The following is an 18,947-nucleotide window of genomic DNA, read 5'->3' on the forward strand; positions in this document are numbered from 1 at the left end:
ATTGGTTTATAAACCCAGCCACGGCTACCTCTTTGAACTCCTCTATATAGCAGGCTTGTGGGCCTAAATTCTGCGTGCTGCCCTGTGAGTCTGCTGGGCCTTTAAGGCCTGTAATTGCACGCCTGTGGCCTAGCAGACCCACAGGGCAGCGCCCCAATTTTTTTTATAGTTTTTTTCTTTTCTGCTTTATTTTCTTCTATTTATTTCTGCGTAGTTTTTTGTATAGTTTTTTCTTTTCTGTTATATTTATTTTCTTCTATTTATTTCTGAGTAGTTTTTCATCTAGTTTGCCAAAATTCAACATTTTCAGAGTTCATTTTGTAGTGATTTTCAATTTCACGGTCATTTTATATAGTTTTTTTCTTTTCAGCTATAGTTTTTTTCCTGCTATTTTTTCTTTTCTGCAAAACGTGATGGTCAAAGTCTGGAGTTATAACCAAAGTTTAAAAAAAAGAAATGCCGATGTGCAATTAGTTTTTTCCATAACAGAAGAAGTCCGGAGTTGTAATAAGTTATTAAATATAAAAAAGAGGTGCAATGCTCGTTAATTTGCTTCAAGCCTTTCAGAATAGTGTAAACTGCACTGCGCATAGCTCCGTGCAGTCTACCATATTCGTAAAGGCTTGAAGCTAAGCAACGTGAGCATTGAGCCTCTTCTTCATCGTCTCTACACTCAGGGCTTATAAACCGCTCCTAATCCCTCTCTCTTCGCGAGGTGGGACTAAAAAACAGCTTACTAAGAAACTGTAGTACTGGTTCATCCATGAACCGGTACTAAAGGTGCTCGTGCGGCCCCAGCTAGCCTTACCTGACACAACCTCATTAGTACCAGTTCGTGGCACGAACCGGTGCTAAAGGTTCACCACGAACCGGTACTAAACAGCTCCTCCCGCCTAGCAGTTGGTGCATACTGAACGCAAAAAATATAAGAGCATTTAGATCATGATCTTACATTTCTTTACAGTCTAAATTGTCAATATGATCTTATAACATCAAAAATACTTTGATCATCAATGATCTTTGTGTGTACAATCTGAATTGTCAATATGAGTCATCAACGATTTATAAACCGATGAAGACTCATATTGCGGCCACAAATTCTACACATAGAGTTCAATGAAGACCAAGTGCTTGTGATAGTTTGAGAAATAACATATTTAAGGTGGTAAAAGGCTTGTTAGGGGAGCGATGTGGGACTAAAAACAGCTTGCCATAACCTCATTAGTACCGGTTCGTGGTACGAACCGGCACTAAATTGTGATGGTGGGGCCATAGCCTGACCGCAGGCTGACACAGCCTCTTTAGTACCGGTTCATGGCATGAACCGGTACTAAAGGTTCGCCACGAACCGGTGCTATTGATCGCCGCCACGAACCGGCACTAATGTACACATTAGTGCCGGCTGAAATTCAAACCGGCACTATTGTGCTTCACATTTGACCATTTTTCTACTAGTGGTACTTCATCCGACTAAAAACCGCACTGCATCGGATGAAAAACCGCACTGCATCAGACCAGTAAGAGAACTACATGGTTTCTTTTTTGTGGGACGTAAATTTTTGAAGACGAGGAAGAAAAACCGCACTGCTTTTAGACTGAACAGTGCACTGCATCACACAGTCAAGTGAACTTCATTCGGACGCGACATTTTTGAACTCGAGCTCATATGCGCTCGATATCTGGGCGGTTGAGTAGCCTCTCGGGATATGATGCATTAAATAATGGGGCGAGACTGGCGAGCGTCTGTAATTGTGGAAAAGAACAAATACATTGAACTGTGGGCCAGGACAGAGACGGAGGGACGGCGGTCGTGGACGTCAGGAACTCGAGCCGTGGCTCAGCTCGTCGGGCTCCTTCCTGATCCGTGGATCAGGATACTTGCTTTTCGTCAACTCTGGCGACGGCGGAGTAAATGCGAGATTGGGGGCGTGTGGGGGGAGGAGGGGTGGTACTCGTCTCCTACCTCGGTATGCTGGATTTGGTTTTCGTTTGATTTTGGATCCCATGGTATCGATCTGCAATTTCCCCCTCTTGCTGCGCAGATCCACAGTGCTTGAGGTTCCGATGGTGCCTTTCCATTACACAGTGAGCGATTTTATTGCCGGAATGGAGCAGCATCAGCCATTTGCCGATTCGTGTGCGGGCCTGCGGGGCGGAGGTGGGAGATCATAGGGAGGGTTCACCACATGCTTCCGAACAATCGGTAGGCGAGATGGACCCACTCCAGGATGGAGCCGCAGGTATGTTCGTACTCATCGCTGGAGTTGAAAATTAATGTTGCAAATCTGAAAAAACTATGTTCGTATGTGTGTGCTTGTCATTAATAGACTAGAGAACAGGTGGGATATCAGATGAGTCATGAGTGTGAGGTTTTACGGATCTAGTGCTTCGTACATTATTGAATGATTCATTCAGCACCTCGTTTTTGCAACACAGACATTCTCTCTTTCAGCCTGATTACACCATAAATTGTGAACTGTAAGAAAGAATGTCTCTCACGCAAAATTGATGGTGGAATCTGAAGAATCTGAGCTTGTATGTGTGTGGCTGCTTGAAAGTACAAGACTATAGTAGAGGGATTCACCAGATGATTGTGAACTGAATGCTTTGTTTGGCACCTCACATATTGTTACACTATGAATTTTGAACTGTAGGAAAGAATTTCTCTGTTGCAAAATCCATGTGTCCAAATCTGAAGATTCAGTATTTATATGTGTGCGATTGCTTGTAATTTTGACACTATGGTCACTATGTGTGTGGTTGCTTGTAATTTTGACACTACGGTACTGGGTGATTGATCAGACGTTTTACAGATTGACTGCTTGTCTAGAGTTGAATGATTCGATTAGTAGCTCCCATTGGTTAAAAAAATATAGAAGATTAGAGCCCTCATTTTGATAGTTCATGGAAAATTTGGTTACAGCAGAAAATGTGACATGTAAGATAGAATCTCGCTGTTAAGAACTTAAGATTCATGTTGCACTGCAATCTGTTTTGGATTACAGTTAGTAAGCCCTATGGAAGTTGTAAACATTAATGAACTTTTATAAAGCACCTATCCATAAGGGAATGGGAGAGATTAATTCCAGCAGTGTCACTGAAGGTGTGTTTGTTGTGGGTACCAGAATGAGACATGGTTCCTGTATTTGCAAAGAAAATGTTTCATGTGCATGGGATTCCATTTCAGATCTAAAATCACGAAGGAAAATAGGGTTGCATTACTCGAATGCCAAGGGAAACAATAACATATAGATTAGATAAATTAGTTGATCAAAGACAGAATGTTACATTAGTTGTACTGTGTCGGTGCCGGATGCAAGCTGAGTATTCCCAAAGGTATGATCGATGAAGAAGAACCGGCGAGTGAGTAGACAAGTGAGTGCGGAATGCAAATGGAGAAGGTGGAGACGATTAGGGAAGGGTACTTGTTAGAAGGAAGGCAAGGCAGGAATGACAGACATATATGTTGCCGCATGTATTGCATCTGCTGAATAGGTAGGAGCTCCTTACTCGGTGCATGGGTATGTCGACCATTCAAAACATGCCTCATGAGGTCTTGTCCTCCCTGGTCCGTGGACCAAGAAACATGCTTTCCATTCATTGCAACCTAAACTGAGTAATTTGCTGGTATGGTGCCTGGTGGAGTTGTCTTCTTCCTCGGGTGCCTGGATCTTTCCATTGGCGAGAGTGGTGACCTTGGCAGCGGACCTCCTGTGCGAGGGAGCTGGAGTTCTTGATACAGCCGATTAAGAGGTGTGGACGTGCGCCATTTTAGCAGTCGTGCATTAGACTTGTGCTTATGTTCGCCACTGTACCATCTAACTCCCAATCCCTGAATTGTTTAAGCAGAACAGAACACTGGTGTTGAAGCCTGGAGAGGTTAATGACAGCAAAATTCCAATGGAGTCGCTGCACTACCCGGTCGTCGAGCACCTGGCGCCTATGAGGGGGTTTAGTGCAGACGGATAGATCTGTGCGGCGGAGGGGGCGGCAGATGCTCAAATTAAAGATTTACCTCAAGTATCTGTGCAATTTATTGGCCAGATCGACCCTAAAGCTCCTGGATGGACGTACAGGTATGTCACTATTCGGAAGTAGTACACTCTTTGGAAACTCGGCATGCTACTCTTTGTACAAATAGATACATGCTAGAAATTCTCAGTGAACAAAATCATATGTAGCTTTCTACATTGCAAATGTGTTTCAGCATGAACAGATTATCATATTAGTATAACAGGTGTAGAGCTACTTTGCATTGAACAAATTGTCGTCGTACTAAAAAGATCATGAAGAGATTGCTGTTTGTGCCTTGACAGTGGGCTGCATTGTAAACCCAGGATGATGTGTGCATTGCCTGGTGTGTTACTAATGATCTGGTAAAAAATTGAGCAGTTTTGACTCAAAAAGGATGAGTACCGGCGAGAGATGCTGACCTTGCTCATTGTCCATGCATTGAATTTTAGGTTTAATTTCTGCAGCATGGGAAGCTGAAGCATACCACCAAAATCAATTTCTGTAACCAGCCACTTCTTGAATTGGTCCAACTCAGCTGAATAACTTTGACAACATGCTTAATGGAGATCCAGGGGCAGTGACTCCTTCATTGTTGATCGGTACACCATTATCAGAAAATGATGGATGTGGGTTGCGATCGATAACTGGGTCAGCAAATCCATCGCCATCTCAACCCCGAGAGTCCAACATGATCACTGTGAATCATAACAAAAAGGAGATCTCAGACTAAATGTCTCTGAGCATCGCTCCGACAGTGATTAGGAATCAGTATAAGTAAAATTAGTTTGTTGTCTAAAGCCACGTATTGTGCCATTTGCTGGGTCACCTGCGGCAGTTTCAAAATCTCTAGTATAATTACTGAATGGTGTACTTCAAAATTAGTTCTGACATATGCATATGCATTGCCAAAATTAGTTCGTACAGAAGATCTGCCAACTGGACGAAATCAATATAAATAAAATCCTTATTATTGCAGCACCAGCGTATAAGCTGTATCTAGCGGACCATACGAAATGCATAACAACATTGCTGATCATGAATGGCTGCAGATTTATAGATGTACGAAAAAATGGGGTGTGGGTGTGAGGAGAGATGCTTAAGTGCACAAATGACTGAAATAGAATCAATGGTGGTGCAGAAAAGAATGTCTGATATTCTAAAAATATATATATGCCTGATGCAGTTCGTGCTGGTAGTTGATCTGCGCTGGGAGCTGGCTAGGAAGCGCTGCGTGCGAAGAACTGGTGGGCAAGCAAATGAGATGAGTGAGGAAACGGAGAAGTATTGAGGAGATAAGGCCGCTAGAGCGTTGGGGATGGTATGGAATTGACGAGAATGTAGGTATACGCATGTTTGAGATGCCGCCTGTACATCATAAGCTGAATACTATACGAAAATAAAAAAACATTAAATGGAACAGGATGTGACAAATAAAATCAGTACATAGCCATTGCACGACAAACTACTACAATTAAGCCGTCATCTGACACGACTAATGTAGAGGTTGGTGTGTCCAAGCAAGGAATGAGCGGCAAGATTTCATCCGGAATGGCTGCCGAGGAAGAAGACATCGGCTATGTGGGCAGGTGTGTCGATCTGATTTTTCCAGTGGTCTGCATGGAAGTGGCGGATCTGATTTTAGCCGGTTAGGAACTGAGGTGAATCGGTTAAGAAGACAATGGGCAGGCGTAGTAAATGGGGTCCAATGCTCCAACGCCTCTGTTAGTCCAGAATCTTGACTTGGACGGCCCATATCGTCCACTGACAACCGGGCCGGTATAAAGTTGCCTGACGGAGTCACATTTGTTGTATGTCAGACGTGGGCCACAAGCCCAGAATAAAATTAAGGATACATAAATTATACATGGACCTATACGTGGTGGGCTGTGGATCTGGAAGCGCCTAGACGGGAGGGATAACGAGCACAGATATGCTCGAGCACAGGACAACACTTTCGACTTCATGATTTCTTTTGTCGAACGTAAATTTTTCTCAGACGAGTTTTTTTTATGAACAAGAGTGGACCGCAGAGACAAGGACAAGTGAACCGCAAACATATATCATAGTGAACCACATTACTATTTTTGTTGTTTCGCTAATTTTTTTGCGCTTTCATGTTCGGCACAAGTGGACAGCATCACTCTCAAAAGTGAACCACATCCGAAAACCAAACGCACTCTAGGTGTTGATTTTAGTCGAGTGAGTTTTGAAACACACGAAATAAATTACACTTCATACAAAGGGGCAATGAGCTGCTACACACAAGTTTAGTGAGCTACTTTTTTTGTCTTCAAACAATTTTGTCAAAGAAGACGAGTGCACTACACGCATATACGCTCTCAACTGCAAGCACATGTCCTCTTCTGCACGCACATGCTCTCTCAATTGCAGCCACTCATGAGATGAAGTGCACTGCATGCGGCACAGTGGTGTTGACCCCGACTTTTCTTCTCGCGTTTGAACCTTGGAAGAAGAATAGCTAGCGCCACTTTGCATGGGGGTTCCCTTGACTTTGGCCATCGACACAATGGCGGGGGTGGTGCTCGTCGTCTGGTGCTCCACGACCATTGTTGAGCACTGCACAAACCCACGCGCCGCACTGCACGCACATGCTGCGGACCGCCCGACCTGAGCTGTAAGAAACGGAAAAACGAGCGGACACCGGAAGCGCACTGCACTGGGCAACCGCACAAGATGAAGTGCACATCCAAAATCTGCAAAAACAAAAAGCAAAAAAAGGCCTTCTGTGAACTGCACCGGCAGAAACTCATGTCCCCGGGGTGCAGTCGCCGTCGTTGACCTTTCTTTGCGCCTTTTGACAAATACACATAATTTTTGTGAAACTAACTGCAGCAAACACGCCAATTTTGCAATGAATTGACAGAAAACACTGTGGGCAGGGTAGCGAGCGGCCAAGATGGAACTTAGCCAAGTTGCAAGGAGAGGAGCTGGATCCGGCCGTGATGTGCGAGGTCAGAGGAGGGGGGTAGCGAACTGCATGGTTGAGGGTAGGAAACTGCTGCGCGCCTGGATCCACACCGGAGATACGAGGCAGCCAGGAAGGCGGCCCCTGCAAGGAGAAGAAGGGCGAAGGAGCTCGGGTGGTTCCTGGCAGCCACGAGCGAAGGAGGAGCATGGATCCCAACCGTGGACTCCACGGGGATCCCTGCGGGCGCAACTGTCCTGCACGGCAGTGCCTCGACGCAGATTTGGAGCACGCTAACTCCGGCGTGGGCCCGCGACAACCAGCAAGGAGGGGCGGCAAAACGGCTTGGATGAGGAGCTCCGACGCGGGGACGCTGTAGGTCGGGCGTGCTGCGGCCGAACCAGCGGCGGCATCGCCCTCCTTGCTCGTTGGCTGGCGGACCACCCGGGCTGCCGCGGCCTGGATCCGGCGGTGAGCTGGCGCATGGGGGTGCCGCGGCCTAAATCCAGTCGCGGTGCGTGGGGCTGTTGTGGCCTGGATCCGGCGGCGGGGGAGGCGCGTGGGGCTGGTGCGACTTGGATCCGCCACGTGGGGAGGCGGTGGCCGGGCAGCGCGTGGGGAGGGGGTGGCCGGGGCAGCCCATCGGGAGGGGGTGGGTGGCCGGCCGGGCGGCGCCCCAGGAGGGGGTGGGTGGCCGGCCAACCGGTGCGTGGTGAGGGGGTAGGTGGATGGCCGAGCGGCGCGTCGGGAGGTGGTGGGTGGCCGGCCCGCCGGGAGGCGCGTGGGGAGGTGGTGGTCGGCGGGCGCCGCGGGGTGGCGTGGATAGTGGGGAGGAAGTGGTCGGGGTGGGTGGGGAGGAAGTGGTGGGGTGGGTGGTTGTTTTTTCTTTCAGGGAGGGCAGGCGGTTGTTTTTAGTGTTAGGTTCGGGGCGGGGCGGGTGTTAGCAGAATAAGGTTTACTGTTATCAGAATAAGGTCTTAAGGGTGTTATCATAATAGACCCACCCTATATATATATATATATATATATATATATATATCAGTTAGGCTTCAAGTGCGTACTTGTTAGTTAAACCTATGTATAAATTGTGACACTAAATACGATTAGTAAGTAGTACAGTAGCAGTACTAGTATACGTTGGTCAAATTATTCATCATGTCCACACATTGAATTGACGTGACAACACGCTCTGCGTGAGGTGACACAAGAATCCCGGCGGCGTGTTCGGGTATTCTGGACTTCAGATTTTGAGTACCACTTATCTGTCGAAATCTTTCATCATTCACTTAAAACAGTCGATTGATCATACATCGAGTACCATATAACTGGAATTACCGATGCAAGTCGAAGAAGGATTGGTCGGTGCTGCCGGCTGGCGTCAAGTTCGATCCCACGGACCAGGAGCTGATCGAGCACCTTGAGGGCAAAGTGAGTGCTGACAGCGCGAGATTTTAGTCTCTCATCGATTTGTTCATACCAACCATCGACAGCGAGCACGACATATGCTACACCTAACCTGAGAAACTTCCAGGTAAGACACTGATCGGCCGTCTACTTGCACAAACATATTCCTTTATTTGTAGCTCTATTTTTCTTTTCAGACGCAGACCTGATGAAGCAATTACAATTTGACAGTTAATAAAAAGTGAAACAAGTGACTGCAACATGCCAAAGATGTTATGAAAATGCCAACTATGTACACTAAAACCTGTATTCCACAATACTGCAGGTATCACACTGAGTGGCCTAAGGAAGCATTTCTTCCAGCGCAATTCCAGGGCGTTCAGAAGGGGCATGTGGACGCGTCGCAAGATACAGTCGGAGTGCCGCATGCACGCGATGTGGCACAAGACCGCAATACCTTGCTGGTGATGGTTAACGGCCGGCAGACAGGCAGCAAACAAGGTTCTGGTGCTGCACACCAACAAGAACTTTGACCAGCAGAGGACCAACTGGGTGATGCACCAGTACCACCTCGGGGACCTGGAGCAAGAGAAGGAGCGGGAGCTGGTCCTCTGCAAGATTTTCTACCAGACGAACACTAGGGCCAGGAGTAAAAAGATTATAAGTTAGTTTGGTATTGGTAGTTGTACTACCTTGTCATCCGCAAGTTGGTATTGTTGTTAACGATCTTTTTGTATGAACTTGCATTTGCTTCCAACCATCATGCCAAGGGTGGACGTGGATATAAAGATGAATCATTTGTTTCGAAACGAATTTTCAGGCACCTGATTTTATTTGATGGGTAGCATAAGCACCTACCATTCGAATTCCCAGTTCTCCAATTTTTTTGAAACAAGTGCATGCACTTATTATCATGACAAAAAAATCCATGCTGCATCCCAGTTATCAGTCTGTACTTGCAGAATTCTCTCGTTTATTGAGCATGTATACTGTTTTTTCAGGTCGAGCAAGTTTCAACTGGGTTGTAGACTGCCCAGGGTTGGTTTTGTTTTTACCAGGCCCAGCCCATGACGACAACGGGGCACAAAGATCCAGCACGTATCTACTGGCCTCTGGCTCGCCAGCGTTAGTTATATTTTGTCTTACAACATCCATAGGCAGTTTTTTTACTGAATCAAACACACAGCCCAGTTCTATTTTCCTCTTGAAACTAATGTCCTACATCCGTTTTCTAATCTCTACCTATAGTTTTACTAGTTCATATACACGTATCATTATACTGAAAACACATAAAATTCCCTTTTCATATTTACATCCTTATTTTTGTTGTTTTTTCCCACCCAACGCTGATTTTTTACCACTGGTTTTCCCTTAAACCAACTCAATTGTCCCACGTCTTATTTGCTTACAGAAACAAAACGATTTTTTGGCAAATCAATAAGTTCTTAAAAAATGTTTATCATTTCGGGATTACAACAGTTCGGACTCCACCAAAATATGCAAAATAAGGTTGATAGCTGGGTCCACGGCCACAACCCAGTTTTTTTGTGACCTGCCAAGTAAGTCGCTTTGTCAGGCTTGTTGGGCTGCAAATCTTTCAAGACGAGGAGAGCTTTCATTCGGCTGGCCGAGAAAATGTCCCATCAGTAATGAGAAATGGGTTGTACATTTTTAAAACACATCAAACCGGCAATTAGTTTTAAATATCTTTTTTTCATTTCGAGATTTTAAATTACATTAATTTTTATGCGTGGAGAATTTGTTGGATTTTATATTGGTATACATTTATTTTTAAAATAAGTTTGAATGTGAGTCAAAATTTCGGGATTAAAAACAGTTCGGATCGCACCGAAATATGCAAAATTTCGTACAATTTTTTAACCGTGGCCACAATATGGGCTGTAATGCTAACAAAAAGAATATGGGCTCCAAAAAAACCTTAAGAATTAGCAAATGGGCTGTAAATTATTAGAAATAAAGACAGATGGGTTGTATGCTGCTTTCCACAGATTTGAGGCTTTCCTAAAAAAAGGTTGACGCACAAGCAGTGACTGTTGGATGTCCATCCAACGGCCGTCGTGCTTCTTCAATCTCTGCTCTTCCTGCTCCAGCCGCTCAAACAAGCACCGACGGGACTGCCTGCTCCCTCCTCCCCATGGCCGCCTGTGCTGCCGCGCAGGCCGCACCGTCCCACCGTTCTCCCATCGTTGGCCTAGCCATCCCTCTACTCACCCACACCTGCTGTTATTCTCCGGCGACGGTAGACGAACCAGTAAACCCTCGTACAGTCATACTCCCCTCCGCGTGGGAAACAACTGCCGAGTCTTCCCTGCCTCCGTGTCGTTCCCTTCCTAGGCCTCGCCGTCGTCCACCGCTCTGGTGCTCTCGCCGCGGCCTCGTCAACGTGGTCAACGACCGACATGCATCTGAAGTGGACTGTATGTGGAGAGGCCGACAGCTGGGTCCACGGCGGCACGCAAGGAAATGCCTCCTTATCACGCGCAAAATAATGATTCCTCCACCTGACATCAGGGACCCATCGAAAGGTCCTCTGTATTTCGCGAAAAAACGTTACCGCCGCTGACAGCTCGAACCCACCAGCTATATCTTCGCACGCAAGGAAGTGCCTCCTTATTACGCACAAAAAAATGAATACTCCCCCTGTTAGCTGGGACCCTGTATAGTGGCAGGCTGACTTGTGGGCCTACTAAGTTGACGGGGACGGAGGGCTTTGTCAACTTAGTCAATATGCACGATTCTAGCTTCAGTGACCGTAGGATGTCCATCCAACGGCCGTAGTGCTTCTTCAACCTCTGGTCTTCTTGCTCCAGCCGCCCAAACCAGCACCGGTCATGCCTCGTGCTCCTGCCTCCAGTGGCCGGCTGCGATGCGGCGGAGGCCTCACCGCCCCATACTACTCCCACCGCTGGCCAGGCCATCCCTCTACTCACCCACACCCCCTGTTAACTGTTATTCTGCGGCGACGGCAGCCTCACACCACATCGAACCAATGAACCCTCGTACTCCTCTACGCGTGGGCATCCACTGCCACGTCTTCCCCGGCTCCGCGTCGTCCCCTTCCTAGGCCTTGCCGTCGTCCACCACCCTGGTGCTCTCAGCGCGGCGTGGTCAACATGGTCAAGGAACGGCTTCCATCGGACGTGGACTGTACATGGAGAGGCTGACAGCTGGGTCCACGGCGGCCGCAAAGAAGTGCCTCCTTATTACGCGCAAAATAATTATTCCTCCACCTAACAGCAGGGACCCACCGGACAGGCCACCGTATTTCACGAAAAAAATGTTTCCCCCCTGACTGCTAGGACCCACCAGCTACACCTTCGCACGCAAGGAAGTGCGTCCGGGCAAAAAAAAACGATTCACCCCCCTGACTGCTAGGACCCACCAGCTACATCTTCGCGCGCAAGGAAGTGCCTGACAGTCGGGACCCACCTGGTCGAAGTATACGTAGCATTGTTATTCTGGCCGCGAATGTGTACGTACATACTGGTGGATGTAGAGGCATGCACGTGTCGTGGTAGAGGCGCGCACGTAGCATGTACACGTACGTACAGCGGCCAGTGCGCAAGAAAAAAAATACGGCCACGTATGTGTACACACGGGCGGGGTCTCGAACACCTACTCGCGCATATATACGTACGGCCAGGGCTCGTGTACATGGCTGGGTCGGAACGGAGAAACAACATCGTCATCATGTTCATGGGGAGCCAACCGGCTGGGTTGGAACGGAATGTTGGAAATATGCCCTAGAGGCAATAATAAAATGGTTATTATTATATTTCTTTGTTCATGATAATAGTCTGTTATTCATGCTATAATTGTGTTATCCGGAAATCGTAATACACTTGTGAATACATAGACCACAACATGTCCCTAGTAAGCCTCTAGTTGACTAGCTCGTTGATCAACAGATAGTCATGGTTTTCTGACTATGGGCATTGGATGTCATTGATAACGGGATCACATCATTAGGAGAATGATGTGATGGACAATACCCAATTCTAAGCATAGCTCAAAGATCGTGTAGTTCGTTTAGCTAGAGCTTTTCCAAATGTAAAGTATCATTTCCTTAGACCCTGAGATTGTGCAACTCCCGGATACCGTAGGTGTGCTTTGGGTGTTCCAAACATCACAACATAACTGGGTGACTATAAAGGTACACTACGGGTATCTCCCAAAGTGTCTGTTGGGTTGGCACGAATCGAGACTGGGATTTGTCACTCCGTATGACGGAGAGGTATCTCTGGGCCCACTCGGTATTGCATCATCATAATGAGCTCAATGTGACCAAGTGTCTGGTCATGGGATCATGCATTATGGTATGAGTAAAGTGACTTGCCGGTAACGAGATTAAACGAGGTATTGGGATACCGACGATCGAATCTCGGGCATGTAACGTACCGATTGACAAAGGGAATTGTATACGGGGTTGCTTGAATCCTCGACATCGTGGTTCATCCGATGAGATCATCGAGGAGCATGTGGGAGCCAACATGGGTATCCAGATCCCGCTGTTGGTTATTGGCCGGAGAGGCATCTCGGTCATGTCTGCATGTCTCCCAAACCCGTAGGGTCTACACACTTAAGGTTCGGTGATGCTAGGGTTATAGAGATATAAGTATGCAGTAACCCGAAAGTTGCTCGGAGTCCCAGATGAGATCCCGGACATCACGAGGAGTTCCGGAATGGTCCAAACGTAAAGAATTATATACAAGAAGTCAAGTTTCGGCCATCGGGAAAGTTTCGGGGGTTACCCGTATTGTACCGGGACCACCGGAAGGGTCCCGGGGGTCCACCGGGTGGGGCCACCTATCCCGGAGGGCCCCATGGGCTGAAGTGGGAGGGGAACCAGCCCCTGGTGGGCTGGTGCGCCCCCCCTTGGCCCCCCCTGCGCCTAGGGTTGGAAACCCTAGGGGTGGGGGCGCCTCCACTTGCCTTGGGGGCAAGCCACCCCCTTGGCCGCCGCCCCCCTTGGAGATCCCATGTCCTAGGGCCGGCGCCCCCCCCAGGGGCCCTATATATAGTGGGGGGAGGGAGGGCAGCTGCACCCAAGTCTCTGGCACCTCCCTCTCCCCACGCAGCACCTCTCCCTCTCGTAGAAGCTTGGCGAAGCATTGCCGAGATCGCTGCTGCATCCACCACCACGTCGTCGTGCTGCTGGATCTTCATCAACCTCTCCTTCCCCCTTGCTGGATCAAGAAGGAGGAGACATCTTCCTCAACCGTACGTGTTTTGAACGCGGAGGTGCCGTCCGTTCGGTGCTAGGATCTCCGGTGATTTGGATCACGACGAGTACGACTCCCTCAACCCCGTTCTCTTGAACGCTTCCGCTCGCGATCTACAAGGGTATGTAGATGCACTCCTCTCTCTCGTTGCTAGATGAACTCATAGATTGATCTTGGTGAAAGCGTAGAATTTTTTTATTTTCTGCAACGTTCCCCAACAGTGGCATCATGAGCTAGGTCTATGTGTAGTTCTCTTTGCACGAGTAGAACACAAATTTGTTGTGGGTGTAGATGTTGTCAACTTTCTTGCCACTACTAGTCTTATTTTGCTTCAGCGGTATTGTGGGATGAAGCGGCCCGGACCGACCTTACACGTACGCTTACGTGAGACAGGTTCCACCGACTGACATGCACTAGTTGCATAAGGTGGCTAGCGGGTGTCTGTCTCTCCCACTTTAGTTGGAGCGGATTCGATGAAAAGGGTTCTTATGAAGGGTAAATAGAAGTTGAAAAATCACGTTGTGGCTTTTACGTAGGTAAGAAAACGTTCTTGCTAGAACCCTATTGTAGCCACGTAAAACATGCAACAACATTTAGAGGACGTCTAACTTGTTTTTGCAGCATGTGATTGTGATGTGATATGGCCAAAAGTTGTGATGAATGATGAATGATATATATGTGATGTATGAGATCATGTTCTTGTAATAGGAATCACGACTTGCATGTCGATGAGTATGACAACCGGCAAGAGCCATAGGAGTTGTCTTAATTATTGTATGACCTGTGTGTCATTGAATCAACGCCATGTAATTACTTTACTTTATTGCTAAACTGTTAGCCATAGTAGTAGATGTAATAGTTGGCGAGCAACTTCATGGAGACACGATGATGGAGATCATGGTGTCTTGCCGGTGACGAAGATGATCATGGAGCCCCGAAGATGGACATCAAAGGAGCAATATGATATTGGCCATATCATGTCACTATTTGATTGCATGTGATGTTTATCATGTTTTTGCATCTTGTTTACTTAGAACGATGGTAGTAAATAAGATGATCCCTCATAATAATTTCAAGAAACTGTTCCCCCTAACTGTGCGCCGTTGCGAAAGTTCGTTGTGTCGAAGCACCACGTGATGCAACGGGTGTAAGACAGATTTACACACGCATAAACACTTAGGTTAACTTGACGAGCCTGGCATGTACAGACATGGCCTTGGAACACAAGAGACCGAAAGGTCGAACATGAGTCGTATGGAAGATACGATCAACATGGAGATGTTCACCGATGATGACTAGTCCGTCTCACGTGATGATCAGACACGGCCTAGTCGACTCGGATCATGTATCACTTAGATGACTAGAGGGATGTCTAATCTGAGTGGGAGTTCATTAAATAATTTGATTAGATGAACTTAATTATCATGAACTTAGTCTAAAATCTTTACAATATGTCTTGTAGATCAAATGGCCCATGTTACCATCAACTTCAACGCGTTCCTACAGAAAACCAACTGAAAGATGATGGCAGCAACTATATGGACTGGGTCCGGAACCTAAGGATCATCCTCATAGCTGCAAAGAAAGATTATGTCTTAGAAGCACCGCTAGGTGAAGCACCCATCCCAGAGAACCAAGACGTTATGAACGCTTGGCAGTCTCGTGCTGATGATTACTCCCTCGTTCAGTGCGGCATGCTTTACAGCTTAGAACCGGGGCTCCAAAAGCGTTTTGAGCAACACGGAGCATATGAGATGTTCGAAGAGCTGACAATGGTTTTCCAGGCTCATGCCCGGGTCGAGAGATATGAAGTCTCCGACAAGTTCTTCAGTTGTAAGATGGAGGAAAATAGTTCTGTCAGTGAGCACATACTCAAAATGTCTGGGTTGCACAACCGCTTGACTCAGCTGGGAGTTAATCTCCCGGATGACGCGGTTATTGACAGAATCCTCCAGTCGCTTCCACCGAGCTACAAGAGCTTTGTGATGAACTTCAATATGCAGGGGATGGAAAAGACCATTCCTGAGGTATATTCAATGCTGAAATCAGCGGAGGTAGAGATCAAGAAGGAACATCAAGTGTTGATGGTGAATAAAACCACTAAGTTCAAGAAAGGCAAGGGTAAGAAGAACTTCAAGAAGGACGGCAAGGGAGTTGCCGCGCCCGGTAAGCCAGTTGCCGGGAAGAAGTCAAAGAATGGACCCAAGCCTGAAACTGAGTGCTTTTATTGCAAGGGAAGCGGACACTGGAAGCGGAACTGCCCCAAATACTTAGCAGACAAGAAGGCCGGCAACACTAAAGGTATATGTGATATACATGTAATTGATGTGTACCTTACCAGTACTCGTAGTAGCTCTTGGGTATTTGATACCGGTGCAGTTGCTCATATTTGTAACTCAAAGCAGGAACTGCGGAATAAACGAAGACTGGCGAAGGACGAGCTGACGATGCGCATCGGGAATGGTTCCAAGGTCGATGTGATCGCCGTCGGCACGCTACCTCTACATTTACCTACGGGGTTAGTGTTAAACCTCAATAATTGTTATTTAGTACCAGCTTTGAGCATGAGCATTGTATCTGGATCTCGTTTAATGCGAGATGGCTACTCATTTAAATCCGAGAATAATGGTTGTTCTATTTATATGAGAGATATGTTTTATGGTCATGCCTCGATGGTCAATGGTTTATTCTTAATGAATCTCGAACATGATGTTACACATATTCATAGCGTGAATACCAAAAGATGTAAGGTTGATAACGATAGTCCCACATACTTGTGGCACTACCGCCTTGGTCACATTAGTGTCAAGCGCATGAAGAAGCTCCATGCTGATGGACTTTTAGAGTCTCTCGATTATGAATCATTTGACACATGCGAACCATGCCTCATGGGCAAAATGACCAAGACTCCGTTCTTCGGAACAATTGAGCGAGCAACCAACTTATTGGAAATCATACATACTGATGTGTGCGGTCCAATGAGCGTTGAGGCTCGCGGAGGATATCATTATGTTCTCACTCTCACTTACGACTTGAGTAGATATGGGTATGTCTACTTGATGAAACACAAGTCTGAGACCTTTGAAAAGTTCAAGGAATTTTAGAATGAGGTAGAGAATCAACGTGACTGTAAAATAAAGTTCTTACGATCAGATCATGGAGGAGAATATATAAGTCACAAATTTGGTACGCACTTAAGGAAATGTGGAATCGTTTCACAACTCACGCCGCCTGGAACACCTCAGCGTAACAGTGTGTCCGAACATCGTAGTCGCACTCTATTGGATATGGTGTGATCTATGATGTCTCTTACCGATTTACCGCTATCTTTTTGGGGATACGCTCTAGAGACAGCTACATTCACTTTAAATAGGGCACCATCTAAATCCGTTGAGACGACACCGTATGAATTATGGTTTGGGAAGAAACCTAAGCTATCGTTTCTAAAAGTTTGGGGATGCGATGCTTATGTCAAGAAACTTCAACCTGAAAAGCTCGAACCCAAGTCGGAAAAATGCGTCTTCATAGGATACCCTAAGGAAACCATTGGGTATACCTTCTACCTCAGATCCGAAGGCAAGATCTTTGTTGCCAAGAACGAGTCCTTTCTGGAGAAAGAGTTTCTCTCGAGAGAACTAAGTGGGAGGAAAGTGTAACTTGATGAAGTACTACCTCTTGAATCGGTGAGTAGCGCAGCTCAGGAAGATGTTCCTGTGGTGCCAGCACCAACTAAAGAGGAAGTTAATGATGATGATCAAGGTACTTCGGATCAAGTTATTACTGAACTTCGTAGGTCCACGAGGACACGTTCCACACCAGAGTGGTATGGCAACCCTGTCCTGGAAATCATGTTGTTAGACAACGGTGAACCTTCGAACTATGAAGAAGCGTTGGCGGGCCCAGATTCCAACAAATGGCTTGAAGCCATGCAATCTGAGATAGGATCCATGTATGAAAATGAAGTATGGACTTTGACAGACTTGCCCGATGATCGGCGAGCGATAGAAAACAAATGGATCTTTAAGAAGAAGACGGACGCGGATGGTAATGTTACCATCTATAAAGCTCTACTTGTCGCTAAGGGTTATCAACAAGTTCAAGGGGTTGACTACGATTAGACATTCTCTCCCGTAGCGAAGCTAAAGTCCGTCCGAATCATGTTAGCAGTTGCCGCAAACTATGATTATGAGATATGGCAAATGGACGTCAAAACGGCATTCCTTAACGGCCATCTTAAGGAAGAACTGTATATGATGCAGCCGGAAGGTTTTGTCGACCCTGAGAATGCTAACAAGGTGTGCAAACTCCAGCGATCCATTTATGGGCTGGTGCAAGCATCTCGGAGTTGGAACATTCGCTTTGATGAGATGATCAAAGCGTTTGGGTTTATGCAGACTTATGGATAAGCCTGCGTTTACAAGAAAGTGAGTGGGAGCGCTATAGCATTTCTCATATTATATGTAGGTGACATACTTTTGATGGGAAATGATATAGAACTCTTGGACAGCATTAAGGCCTACTTGAATAAGTGTTTTTCAATGAAGGACCTTGGAGAAGCTGCTTACATACTAGGCATCAAGATCTATAGGGATAGATCAAGACACCTCATAGGTGTTTCACAAAGCACATACCTTGATAAGATATTGAAGAAGTTCAATATGGATCAGTCTAAGAAGGGGTTCTTGCCTGTGTTACAAGGTGTGAAATTGAGCTCATCTCAATGCCCGACCACGACAGAAGATATAGAAGAGATGAGTGTCATCCCCTATGCCTCAGCCATAGGGTCTATTATGTATGCCATGCTGTGTACCAGACCTGATGTAAGCCTTGCTGTAAGTTTGGTAGGAAAGTACCAAAGTAATCCCGGCAAGGAACACTGGACAACGGTCAAGAATATCCTGAAGTACCTGAAAAGGACTAAGGACATGTTTCTCGTGTATGGAGGTGACGAAGAGCTCGTCGTAAAGGGTTACGTCGACACTAGCTTCGACACAGATCTGGATGACTCTAAGTCACAAACTGGATACGTGTATATTTTGAATGGTGGGGCAGTAAGCTGGTGCAGTTGCAAGCAAAGCGTCATGGTGAGATCTACATGTGAAGTAGAGTACATGGCAGCCTCGGAGGCAGCGCATGAAGCAATCTGGGTGAAGGAGTTCATCACCGACCTAGGAGTCATACCCAATGCGTCGGGGCCGATCAAACTCTTCTGTGACAACACTGGAGCTATTGCACTTGCTAAGGAGCCCAGGTTTCACAAGAAGACCAGGCACATCAAGCGTCGCTTCAACTCCATTTGTGAAAATGTTCAAGATGGAGACATAGATATTTGTAAAGTACATATGGACCTGAATGTAGCA

The 18,947-nt window shown here is 46.6% G+C and overlaps 1 long non-coding RNA gene across 2 annotated transcripts; it reads left to right on the forward strand.

Moving 5' to 3' along the window:
- Positions 1 to 1,761: 1,761 nt before the first annotated feature.
- On the forward strand, positions 1,762 to 4,925 carry LOC123093557 (uncharacterized). 2 transcript variants are annotated; one of them, XR_006445404.1, is made up of 5 exons: positions 1,762 to 1,967; positions 2,043 to 3,753; positions 3,850 to 4,076; positions 4,317 to 4,376; positions 4,464 to 4,925. It is a non-coding gene; the product is annotated as an uncharacterized lncRNA (long non-coding RNA). The 2 variants fall into 2 exon arrangements; XR_006445405.1 differs by lacking the exon at positions 4,317 to 4,376.
- Positions 4,926 to 18,947: the final 14,022 nt, after the last annotated feature.

This window comes from Triticum aestivum, chromosome 4B (genome assembly GCF_018294505.1).
Source record: "Triticum aestivum cultivar Chinese Spring chromosome 4B, IWGSC CS RefSeq v2.1, whole genome shotgun sequence".
Classification (NCBI taxonomy): Eukaryota; Viridiplantae; Streptophyta; class Magnoliopsida; order Poales; family Poaceae; genus Triticum; species Triticum aestivum.